Source organism: Cetorhinus maximus, chromosome 8 (assembly GCF_964194155.1).
Source record: "Cetorhinus maximus chromosome 8, sCetMax3.hap1.1, whole genome shotgun sequence".
Taxonomy (NCBI): domain Eukaryota; kingdom Metazoa; phylum Chordata; class Chondrichthyes; order Lamniformes; family Cetorhinidae; genus Cetorhinus; species Cetorhinus maximus.
The window spans coordinates 113,563,910-113,575,426 of record NC_135886.1 but is presented as its reverse complement, the minus strand read 5'-3'; positions in this window follow the sequence as shown (position 1 = coordinate 113,575,426).

Sequence of the window (11,517 nt, the reverse complement as noted above, 5' to 3'; positions counted from 1 at the left end):
GGGCATGTTAGTGGGGTGGTGAAAAAGGCATATGGGACACTTGCCTTTATCAATCGAAGCATAGATTACAAAAGTAGGGAGGTCGTGTTGGAGTTGTATAGAACCTTGGTGAGGCCACAGCTGGAGTACTGTGTGCAGTTCTGGTGGCCACATTATAGGAAGGATGTGATTGCACTGGAGAAGATGCAGAGATTCACCAGGATGTTGCCTGGAATGAAACATTTAAGTTATGAGGAGAGATTGGATAGACTTGAGTTGGTTTCGTTGGAGCAGAGAAGACTGAGGGGCGACCTGATCGAGGTGTACAAGATTATGAGGGACATGGACAGCGTGTTTAGGGAGCAGCTGTTCCCCTTAGTTGTAGGGTCAGTCACGAGGGGACACAAGTTCAAGGTGAGGGGCAGGAGGTTTTGTGGGGATGTGAGGAAAAACTTTTTTACCCAGAGGGTGGTGACGGTCTGGAATGTGCTGCCTGGGAGGGTGGTGGAGGCCGATTGCCTCAGATCGTTTAAAAAGTATCTGGACGAATACTTGGCATATCATAACATTCAAGGCTATGGGCCAAGTGCTGGTAAATGGGATTAGGTAGGTAGGTCAGGTGTTTCTCACGTGTCAGTGCAGACTCGATGGGCTGAAGGGCCTCTTCTGCACTGTGTGATTCTGTGATTCTGCCTCATGGCTGTGGGGTAGGCTTGTTCCAGTCGTGTTGGCTTCTGGCTGACTTTCCTTCTGGGGTGGGGGTGGGGTGAGCAGTCCGCCCCTCCCATTCAATGCAGCCCTCTATTTATGCTGAAGTCTGAGTTTCCAGGAGGCTCATGGAAACCAAGTAGAAACAAGACCTTGTGTGGACCTGCAGGCAGGAGGATCTTTAAAAGGTTTTGTCAATAATTTATGCCTCCTAACAACCTCTCTTGCAATCTTTTTCTTTCTTGGTGGCATTCTGACTTTCAAGTGGCCTTGTGCCAGTAATCATTATTTGATTTTTTTGCCTAAGTTCCCTTAATTGGCACCAGATGGTTTGTCAATAGGAAACCCCTGAGTTGAGTATTTTTTAACGTTTCTGTTGGGATTTATTTCAATTCAGAGTGCCAAATTTACTGTATCTTTGACTAGACAAGGGAACTTGATTACTCAAATTACTTGTTGTTGGATGGAACAGTCGTCAGTTGAATGTGCATCCTCCAATTGTGGAAATACGCTTATATCACTGTTTCTATGAATTCTCACAGCCAGTCAATAATTAAGCAATGTTACAGTTAAACAGAGTTAGAAAATGATCTTTGGGGGGACAGATGGAGAAAGCAATCCAAAGAGAAAGAGTGGGAAGAGATGGACAGACAGACAGACAAAGAAAGTTATAGAAGCCTAAATGAGGCATCTCTGCAAAGACTTGAGAATAAAAATCAAGATTAACACTCCAGTGCAGCATTAAGGGAGAGCTGCACTGTCGGAGGTGCTGTCTTTCAGAAGAAATGTTAAACTGAGTCCCCTCTGCCCTTCTCGGTGGGTGTAAATGGTCCCATGGCACTGTTTCGAGAAAGATCAGGGGCATTATCCCCAGCATCCTAGCCAATATTTATTCCTCAATCAACATCTCTAAAGCAAAATATCTAGTCTTTAACATATTACTGTTTGTGGGAGCTTATTGTGCGCAAATCAGCTGTTGTGTTTTCTACATCACAGTAGTGACTGCACTTCCAAAATATTTCATTGGCTGTAAAGTGCTTTGGGATGTCCTGAGTTTATCACAGGTGTTGGATAAACACAAGTCTATCTTCTTCTTTCCTTTTTGTCTCTGTTACTTATTTGACATTCAAAGTTGAAATAGGCTAAAGTTATCCCCCTCAATACAGCTGGAAGTATTCTATTGGGAAACAAAAACTTCCAAGTCTTGGAGCTTAATTGCTGATGGCAGAAAATACAATTTGTACACATTGAAGTGCCTTAATTTTTCTGTTTTGAAATCCAATATAACTGGATTTTCAGAGACATCAGTAGGTGAACAGCTTCAAAAGCATTGCCATTTGAAATCTGTAAATAGTGTTGCCTTGAAATGAATGCATTATTAGCATAATGATTTAACATTTTATTATTTTAATGGAATGATCAATCTGTTTTTTTAAGCAGTTTAGTGGTAAAATAATGCACTAAAGGAATCTCACAAAAAATAAACATTCGCATGCAAACATTGCAAACTGTTATTTCTACAAAATAAATTGGAAATATACAATAATTTTAGTTGTCATCTTTGATGAGCCTTGATACTTGGCTTTATACTTCATGAGAAAATATGAACTTTGTTGTAGTCCAGTGGGTGAGAAGATGCTGTACCTTATTAAATGTTGCCCATAAGACACAAATTAAGAGACATCCCTGTCTACTACTAAGTGCCCGAATTAATTAAAGGTGATTGGAATATGTTTAATACAGACAGGTCTGCTCTCCAGAGAGGTACGTTTATAAAGCTGATTTTATATTGTAAAGCTGGAAGTCTGAAAATTGGCCCTTTCCCATGTGCTGTCAGTGGCCTAGATTTAAAGTATGTCCTAAGTGACTGCCAGTAAGAAGACAGTCGGTGCCTTTCAGAAACAGTCCCAGAACTATGTGTCAAAATGTTGATATCAAATTCTAGCTCCCAACATGCAAAAGATGGTAAAGTCAGCTGCTCAGTGTATAGTTTGAGCAAAGAAACCAGCCTCATAGATGGAATTGGGGTATAATTGCTTCCCCAAGGGTAATGTTGAGGTTGTAATTCACCCCCGGCACTGTGATCTATGTCAATCTCATTTGTTTTCATTCCAACACAAAGTAACTGAAGTCTGTCTGGCTTGAGTGTGTACGTGAATGATTCAGGGACAAACTCTCTTGCCTTGCCAACTGTTTGTTCTAGACAGCTCTCTCTTCCATGCTAATGCACACTTTTTAGCTTCTTCTGTTATTGGAAGGCTCTGTCAAGTCTCTTGAAGACTGTCAATCAGCCTGTTTTCCCCTTCACCGCTTCATTTTCTTGACCATACATTCAACCTTAACACAGTGAGGAAAGAGGGAAGAAACTGTTTGTATATCACTCACCAACTGGGACCAGCAGAACTAAAGTTGCATTCTCCCACTGTTACACACAAATCAGCATTTATGGCCCCAGCTAATGAAACAGAACTAACCATGACCAAAGTGTGGGATGTCTAAGCTAAAACCTGTATCCAAATAGTTGAAGCAACATACAGGGGCAGGATTTCCCCCCCGTCGGAGGTGAAGTTAAAAGGCGGGCGTGCACAGGCGCGCTTCCGATCGGCACCCCCAGGGCAGTGCCATTTTACGTGGGTGGGCCAATTAAGGCCTGCCCAGCGTGACGTCCGCACAGAAGCACTATGCGCTCCCTGTGCGGGCGGGGGGCGTGGGATCCCAAAATCGAGAGTGCGCTTTTTCGCGCATACGCATGAAAGAGCACACTTATCTCCCTGAGGCTAAGTGCAGCCTCAGGGAGATCGGCTCTAAATGTTAAAAAGCTAAAAATAGAATAATAAAATTTCCCTAACATGTCCCCTCATGTGACACTGTCACAGGAATTGGGACATGTCCATGATTTTTACAAAAACTTTATTAAATTTTTAAAAAACCTACATGAAGTCTCATCCCGCCCATGGATGAGTTTCATGCTTTTTCTAATTCCCGCTGGGGCTCCTAGCCTTCCCGCCAACCTTAAGGTTGAACGGGCAGGTCCACTAATTAGTTTAATTATTCTGTTAATGGCCTCAACTGGCCATTGACAAGTTGGAGGACGCGCAGCTGATTTTACTGTGCCCCTGCCTACCGGAAAATTTAAATGGGGCGGGGTTAGGTTGGGAGTTCTGCCCGACGTCACCGTGCGTCATTTTTTGCGTCGGCGAGCGGGCCCCACCCCCGCTGCTCGCCGACAAGAAAATCCTGCCCCAGGTGTCTATGGTAAATTCAGAACTGTGAACATAGATTCAGGTGGCCCCAGAGGCTCTAAAGCATTTCAGCTGTACTACTTTGTATGAATACTACTCTAATTGTTGATTAATATTGGGGCTAAGACATCCATTGACCATAATTGTTGTCAAAACATCAGTGAAAACCAAACTGGAAACTGAAAAATTGGTCAATAACGCAATAATATAGCTGATGACCTTTTTAGGAAAAACTGCTATCCAAAGTGAGCCATTAGTTGAGGGACATCCAATGTGGAGCCAAAAGGCTGACAAACTAGGCAATTTTGGCAGAGTTATTGAGTGGAGAAATGATTCACGATACCTCAACTCAAAGGAAAATTAATAAAATTTTAAAAATAACTAGTAAGATTGATTTATTCGAAGTTTGTAATTATCAGACATGCCATAGAAGTTTATGGTGATTCTGCTGGTGGGACCTGAGAGAAGTGGAGACAACAGAATAAGGTTCAATAGTGGAGAAATAGGAATTACTAAATATTTTGGGATTTTGTTTAATTGGGTATGTTGGGGTAATTATACATCCTATGCTCCAATGCTGAGCCATGCTGGCAGGAAGTACAACCCAGTCTGCGGCGACAGTGTTATAGCTCTAACACAAAAACAAAAAATGCTGGAAAAACTCAGCAGGTCTGACAGCATCTATGGAGAGGAAGACAGAGTTAACGTTTTGAGTCTGTATGACTCCTCTTCATCTCTCCACAGATGCTGTCAGACCTGCTGAGTTTTTCCAGCATTTTTCAGATTTCAAGCATCCACATCATTTTGCCTTTATCGTAGTGTTAAAACTCTATATCTGATCTGTGCTTCCTACACGTTGGCTCCCCATTATGAGCTTATGAAATTACCCTCAGGAGTTCTCATCCCCAAAATTCACACAAAAGCTTCTACAGGTTGCGTAAACTCCACGATAGTGTTACTTGTACAAGGCCTGAGGAAAAAGTGGGTTAAGTGATTTTCATTTTCTCTGGTCATAATTTAATCACTGAACATCCAGTTGACCAGTGGTTCCTCAAAATACCTCAGGATCTGGATTTTCACATTATATGGGAAGATGGTGGTGTAGCAGTAATGGCACTGGATTAGTAGTAGAGGCCCAGGCTAATGCTCTATGGTTATGAGTTCAAATCCCGTGCAGCAGGAGCTGGTGGAATTTAACTTCAATTAATAAATCTGGAATATAAAGCTAAAAACCTAATTGTTGCAAAAAAAAAACGTGGTTCACCAATCTGGCATGATGTGACATATGATTACAGACCCACAGTAATATGGTTGACTCTTAACTGTCTTCTGACATGGCCCAGCAAGCCACTCAGTTTGAGCCGGGGAATGAGGGATGGACGACAAATGCTGGCCTTGCCAGTGACACCAAATCATATGAAAGAATCAAATAAAATTTGGAGTTTCCTATCAATTTGGACAATTGTTTGCCTATGAACTGATAGAGCCAAAAGTAAGTTAAGGAACAATGCCATTTCTAGAGAATTTCACATAATTTTGTGTTTAATCTACGTTCAGTATCCTGTGTTGAACTCAGATGTACCAGGTGAGACAGAAGACAATACTGCATCTTCGTGTTAAGAAAAATAAGCGTGAATTATTGCCATGAATTTAGCTACAGAATCATTAAAACTAAAGTTTATACTCAATACATAAATGTGGCAGCAGAGGATATTGTCCCAATAGACAAAGGAAATTGGTGATTTAAAATCAAGTACAAGTGTGCTTTGCAAAAACCATGAACAACCTCATCAAAGTTATTTTTCCCTAATTGTGATACAAAGGTGAAAGGCCAAAACCCACAGTGCAGAATGCAATCAACGTTAAAAAAATATATAAAAGAAATAAGGTGAATCGGAAAGTACTGAGATGATATCAAGTTTGCATTACAAAAGCTTGAAAACTAAGGAAACAAGAAAACTGAGAAATGTATGGAAGTGCAGATTTTGGAGGTCCAGGAAAGAAAAGTGTGAGATAAATCTGAATGTTAATGAGATTCACTCCTAAGGAGGAGGAAGGCAGTACAAGATAGGAATGGAGGGAAAGAAGTTGTAATTTAGAGAAGAGAGAATGTCCAACAAACAACCACTTTTCTCTTGTTGTACAAATAGTTGGTATATAAGAAAAAATGTTGGCCAATTATTAAGAAGTGCTTTCCCGTAAATTGCAAACATACACAAGAGCACTAAAACAGGTAATTCAACCTAACAGGGCCATTGAATAGAATGCTTATGCAAGAGAGCAAAACTGAGTAATATTAGCTGAGTCTCTAATTTTATTTATTTGATGGAGAAACAAAGAGGGGATACTTAATCCTACCCACCCAGTGGAAACCAATCAGGTTAAGCACTTAAAATCTACCAGATAACTTACCTGCCGATACCTGCCGTCTGGATCCCGCCATTGCCAAATGTTATTGACACTTCTGGAAAAGCTGCTAAACAACCCGCCCAAACCTTCTTTAAATATATAAATCAGGGCAAAATTAGATCATCAGGCCTGACTGGGAAATACATTGTGGTGAGTAACTACCTGTCAGAAGAAGATGCAAAGTAGAAGAGGACTTTCAAGAGAGGTATTTGAACTTTCATTTCTTGGGCCAGGAGGAGCAGGAGTATTCCACTGCACTCCATATTGAAAGTTAAGCCCTACCCTTGCTGAACAGCCCTCACCCTAATGCAAGATGCCATAAGAACCCATACACTACACTTTCAATTTTCTACAGGCCAACACCTGCTTCCCACCCACTTACTGCTCATCCTGGAAGTTGGCCTGTGGCAAGTGAACAAGATCTGGTGATAAAAGATTGCCATGGTCTCCTTCTGTTGTGAGAAATTAATCTAGTCCTGCCAAAAACCCACTGGAGTAACATTGGCCCAATGAAGTCTCAAGATTTTTTAAATTAAAAAGTTACAAAATCTAGAAACACTTGAAATTCACGCTATGCCTTTTAGCGCTGGTGAAATGAAAGAAAGATGTAGACCATTCTAATCAGTATTTATATACCATAGCATGAACTTGTCTTTACTCTTCACAGATGTTGTTGGGCTTCTGTATAATTCCAATAATTGTTTTTAAACTCCCAAATTTTTCTAATATGTTTCAATATTGAAAAATGTTAGTGTCAAAAGTGCATCATACTTCAAGAAAATATGCTGTTTGAAGGTGCAACTTGATCAACAGTGAACTTGCATATTCTATTCTAAGCAAAATCAGAAAATCTTCAAGCGTTGGAGATATTTTTGGAGAACTGAAAACAATTTGTTTTACGTTTTAAAACAATATAGTTCCCCTGGTATTATATACGTTACCTAATGTTTCTCTGTAAAATTACATTGTGCACAATATTATCATATCATTAATGTATTTATAAACAGGTTGCTGATTATTTTGCAATTGTAATAGGAACTTTCCATGAATCAATTAACCAGTGTGATACAAGAGGAAAGTTTTCATCTCAAAGGAAAACCCCATATCATTTTGAAACTGGGTGTTTTGTATTATAATGGTGTTATAATAAAATTACTGTAAGGAATTGAGTTCCTTTATGTTGACATGCTTTTTTTCAAGCTGTATATTCAAACAGCATGGTTTGTGTAGTCTCCAGGTGTTTGGAACTGTAAGGGTTAATGTGGGACACGGGAAACAGTGCCGCCTGCATTATGATGTAGAGAGTCACATGGGAGTAGTAGAGGTAGTAATGAGTCTTGGGTAGAAGTCAGCATGAAGATAACACCTAATCTGGACTGTATTCTGTATATATGTATGTAGTTATATGTTATTAATATGTTATTGTTCAACCATACAAGTCTCTAGACCTCTTCATGAGACAACATTCAACCTTACAACAGTTTGGAAAGCTGGGAACTTGTTGATGAAGAGAAAGTTCATTTTAAAATCAAAAAAGAGAATGGCAGTCAAAGAGAGAACTCAACTCACTTTCAGAAGAATATTTAAGGGAACCCAAATAACTTTTGGAAGAATATTTAAATGAGCCCGGCTTATTATCAGAAGGATTTCTACAATCAAAAGGGCTTCACTTCTCGGGAGTGATTTAATGACTATTTACTAGAACATATTTGGGCATTGTATTGCTAGAGCATCTTTATTGCTAATAGAATAAGAAGGACATTGTATCATCGAGTACACTAAGAAGGGCATGGTATTGCCATGTAGGCTAAAAAGAGCTTGTATTATGAAACATATAACCGATGTGTATGTCTGCGTGTGTGAGACTAATGGTGTAAGTTCTGAATGGAAGCTAAATGTGCAACTGCTGACCCCAGAGAACATTGAGGAGCTCAAGAGGGATTACAAAGGTTGGAGAACTGTGAAACCCCTCTTTGAGTCCCTGACACACTGGTGGGAAGCGATCAAGGGAAACATCAAGAGGTTTTTCATCCTCAAAGGCACCCAGAAAGCTAGAAAGGAACAGAGGGAAATGTCCCGACTCCAGAAAAACATGCAGAATCTGCTCCGGCTGCAGTCGATGGGGGTCGATGTCAAGGAGGAGCTCCAAGAGGTGAAGAGCCAGCAAGCCTCGCACTTTGCCTCGGAGGCCTCCAAGATCATCTTCCGTTCCAGAGTCCGCTCCGTGGAGCAGGATGAGACGTGCTCACGTTTCTTCTTCCAAAAGGTACACAGAGAGAGCTCTGTGATCAGCAGCCTGAAGGAAGAAGACGGCTCAGTAAAGTCATCACGGTCCGACATTTTGAGGATCAGCAAATCCTTTTATGCCGGATTGTATGACGTGAAGCCCAAGGACAGCACGGCCTCCCAGTCCTTCCTGTCCTCTATCACGGAGGTCTTAGACGACAGTACGCGGGAGAGCCTGGACAAACCGCTAACTCCTGATGAACTGACTAAGGCCCTTGAGTCCTTCGAGAAGAGTAAAACTCCCGGAAGCGACGGCTTGCCGGTGGAGTTGTATTCGGCTCTGTGGGACTTGATCGGCCCAGACCTGCTAGGAGTGTACGAGAGTATGCTCCTGGCTGGTAGTATGTCAGAATCCATGAGGAAAGGCATCATCACCCTCATCTACAAGCACAAGGGGGAAAGGGAGGAAATTAGAAATTGGCGACCCATTTCACTGTTGAATGTGGACTATAAGATTCTGTCCAAGGTCATCGCCAATCGGGTCAAATCCGCTCTGGAATTGGTGATTCACCCTGACCAGACCTGCTCTGTGCCAGGCAGGAAGATCTCTGACAGCCTCGCGCTGCTCAGGGATACGATTGCCTATGTACAGGACAGGGGTGTGGATACCTGCCTCATCAGCTTGGATCAGGAGAAGGCCTTTGACAGAATATCGCACACCTACATGGGGGATGTGCTCTCCAAAATGGGGTTTGGGGAGGGAATTCGAAATTGAATCCAACTGCTCTACACTAACATCAGTAGCGCAGTCTCAATCAATGGGTGGGAAACAGATAGCTTTCCGATTAAATCTGGAGTCAGGCAGGGCTGTCCTCTCTCGCCTGTTCTTTTCGTGTGTTGCATAGAACCCTTTGCCGAGTCCATCAGGAAGGATCCGGGCATAAGAGGAGTGACGATCCCAGGCAGTGGAGGCACTCAGGTAAAAGCCTCCCTGTACATGGACGACGTCGCCGTCTTCTGCTCGGATCCGCTGTCGGTGCGCAGACTGATGCACATCTGCGACCAGTTCGAACTGGCCTCGGGAGCCAAGGTAAATCGTGAGAAGAGCGAGGCCATGTTCTTTGGGAACTGGGCTGACCGATCCTTTGTCCCCTTCACTGTCAGGGCTGACGGCCTGAAGGTGCTGGGGATATGGTTCGGAGGGACCAGGGCATGCGTTAGAAACTGGAAGGAGTGAGTGGCTATGGTGAAAAGGAAACTGGGCATATGGGAGCGACGCTCCCTCTCCATTGCGGGTAAGAACCTGGTCATCAGGTGTGAGGCACTCTCGCTGTTGCTGTACGTGGCGCAGGTCTGGCCCATTCCAGACTCCTGCGCGACGGCGATCACTCGAGCCATCTTCCGCTTTATCTGGAGGTCGAAAATGGATCGTGTCCACAGGGACGCGATGTACAAGCCTCTAGATAAAGGGGGAAAAAACGTGCCCAACATCGCCCTCATACTGATGGCCACCTTTGTGTGTGGCTGCATCAAGCGGTGCGTAGACCCTCAGTACGCAAACACCAAGTGTCACTACGTGCTGAGGTTCTACCTGTCCCCGGTGTTGCGAAGGATGGGTCTGGCCACGCTGCCGCGGAACGCTCCAAGTAGTTGGACCGTGCCGTACCATCTGTCCCTCGTGGAAAAATTTATGCAGAAAAACACCTTTGACCACAAGTCCATCAGGCAGTGGTCAGCACGTAACGTCCTAGAGGCCCTGAGGGAAAAGGAGAGGGTGGACCCTGTGGGATGGTTCCCCGAGCAGACTGTCAAAGTTATTTGGCAGAATGCCTCATTGCCAGAACTTTCCAACAAGCACCAAGACGTAGCTTGGCTGGTGGTGAGAAAGGCCCTCCCCGTCAGATCCTTCCTACACGCCAGGAGTCTCACCCCCTCTGCACGTTGCCCTCGAGGTGGCTGTGGTGGTGAAGAGACCGTTGTTCACCTCCTTGTGGATTGTGCCTTTGCAAAGAAAGTCTGGAGAGAGATGCAGTGGTTGCTGTCGAGGTTCATCCCGAGCAGTTCTGTGACACAGGACTCTGTGCTCTACGGGCTGTTCCCAGGGACACACACCGAGACAAACATCGACTGCAGCTGGAGGATCATCAACTCGGTGAAAGACGCGCTTTGGTCTGCCCGAAACTTGTTGGTCTTCCAGCGCAAAGAGTTGTCCCCGACCGATTGTTGCAGACTGGCACAATCCAAAGTCCAGGACTACGTGCTGAGGGACGCACTAAAGCTTGGGGCAGCTGCCGCAAAGGCGCAATGGGGAAGGGTCGCTGTCTAAGACCTTTCTGCCACAGCGCACCGAGAGACTGGGAACTGTTTAGAGCCCCTCGGGCTGTACAGCTCAAAATGAAAGGCTGTAAATGATTGTAATATTGTTTGTACTGATGCACCTGGTGATACATTTTGTAAAAGTTTAACCTGGATTGTACCCTTGTAATGGTGTTTTTGAAATGGTTTGGAATGTGATTGAAGATATTTTATGAATAAAGTATATTTTTGCAAAAAAAAAAAAATGGTGTAAGTTCTGTGATCTTTGGTCCATGGTCCACAGTGAAAAAGGATTTTGCATTGTGTGTCTGATCTAATAAAGCTTAACATTTAATTTATATACTTCAGTATGCTGTTATAGTTTCCTGTAATTCTCTTGTCTGAACCGTAGAGTAATCTATGAAAGGTAGGGGGTTACGTTCCATAATGTCTTCTCACTGCTGGGAGAAAAGAATTTAATTGCTAGAGCAATTCTATAACAAACTTTCAAGCATTTCTTGCCATTATTTTAGATAGTGCAGATTATGTAGCAGAAAATATTCTAAAGCCATCTAATGAGTGCTAAATACAATACACCAATTTTTTTCAATTCAAGGGGCCATAACAATGGAGAAAATGATTGTACCTGAATACATTT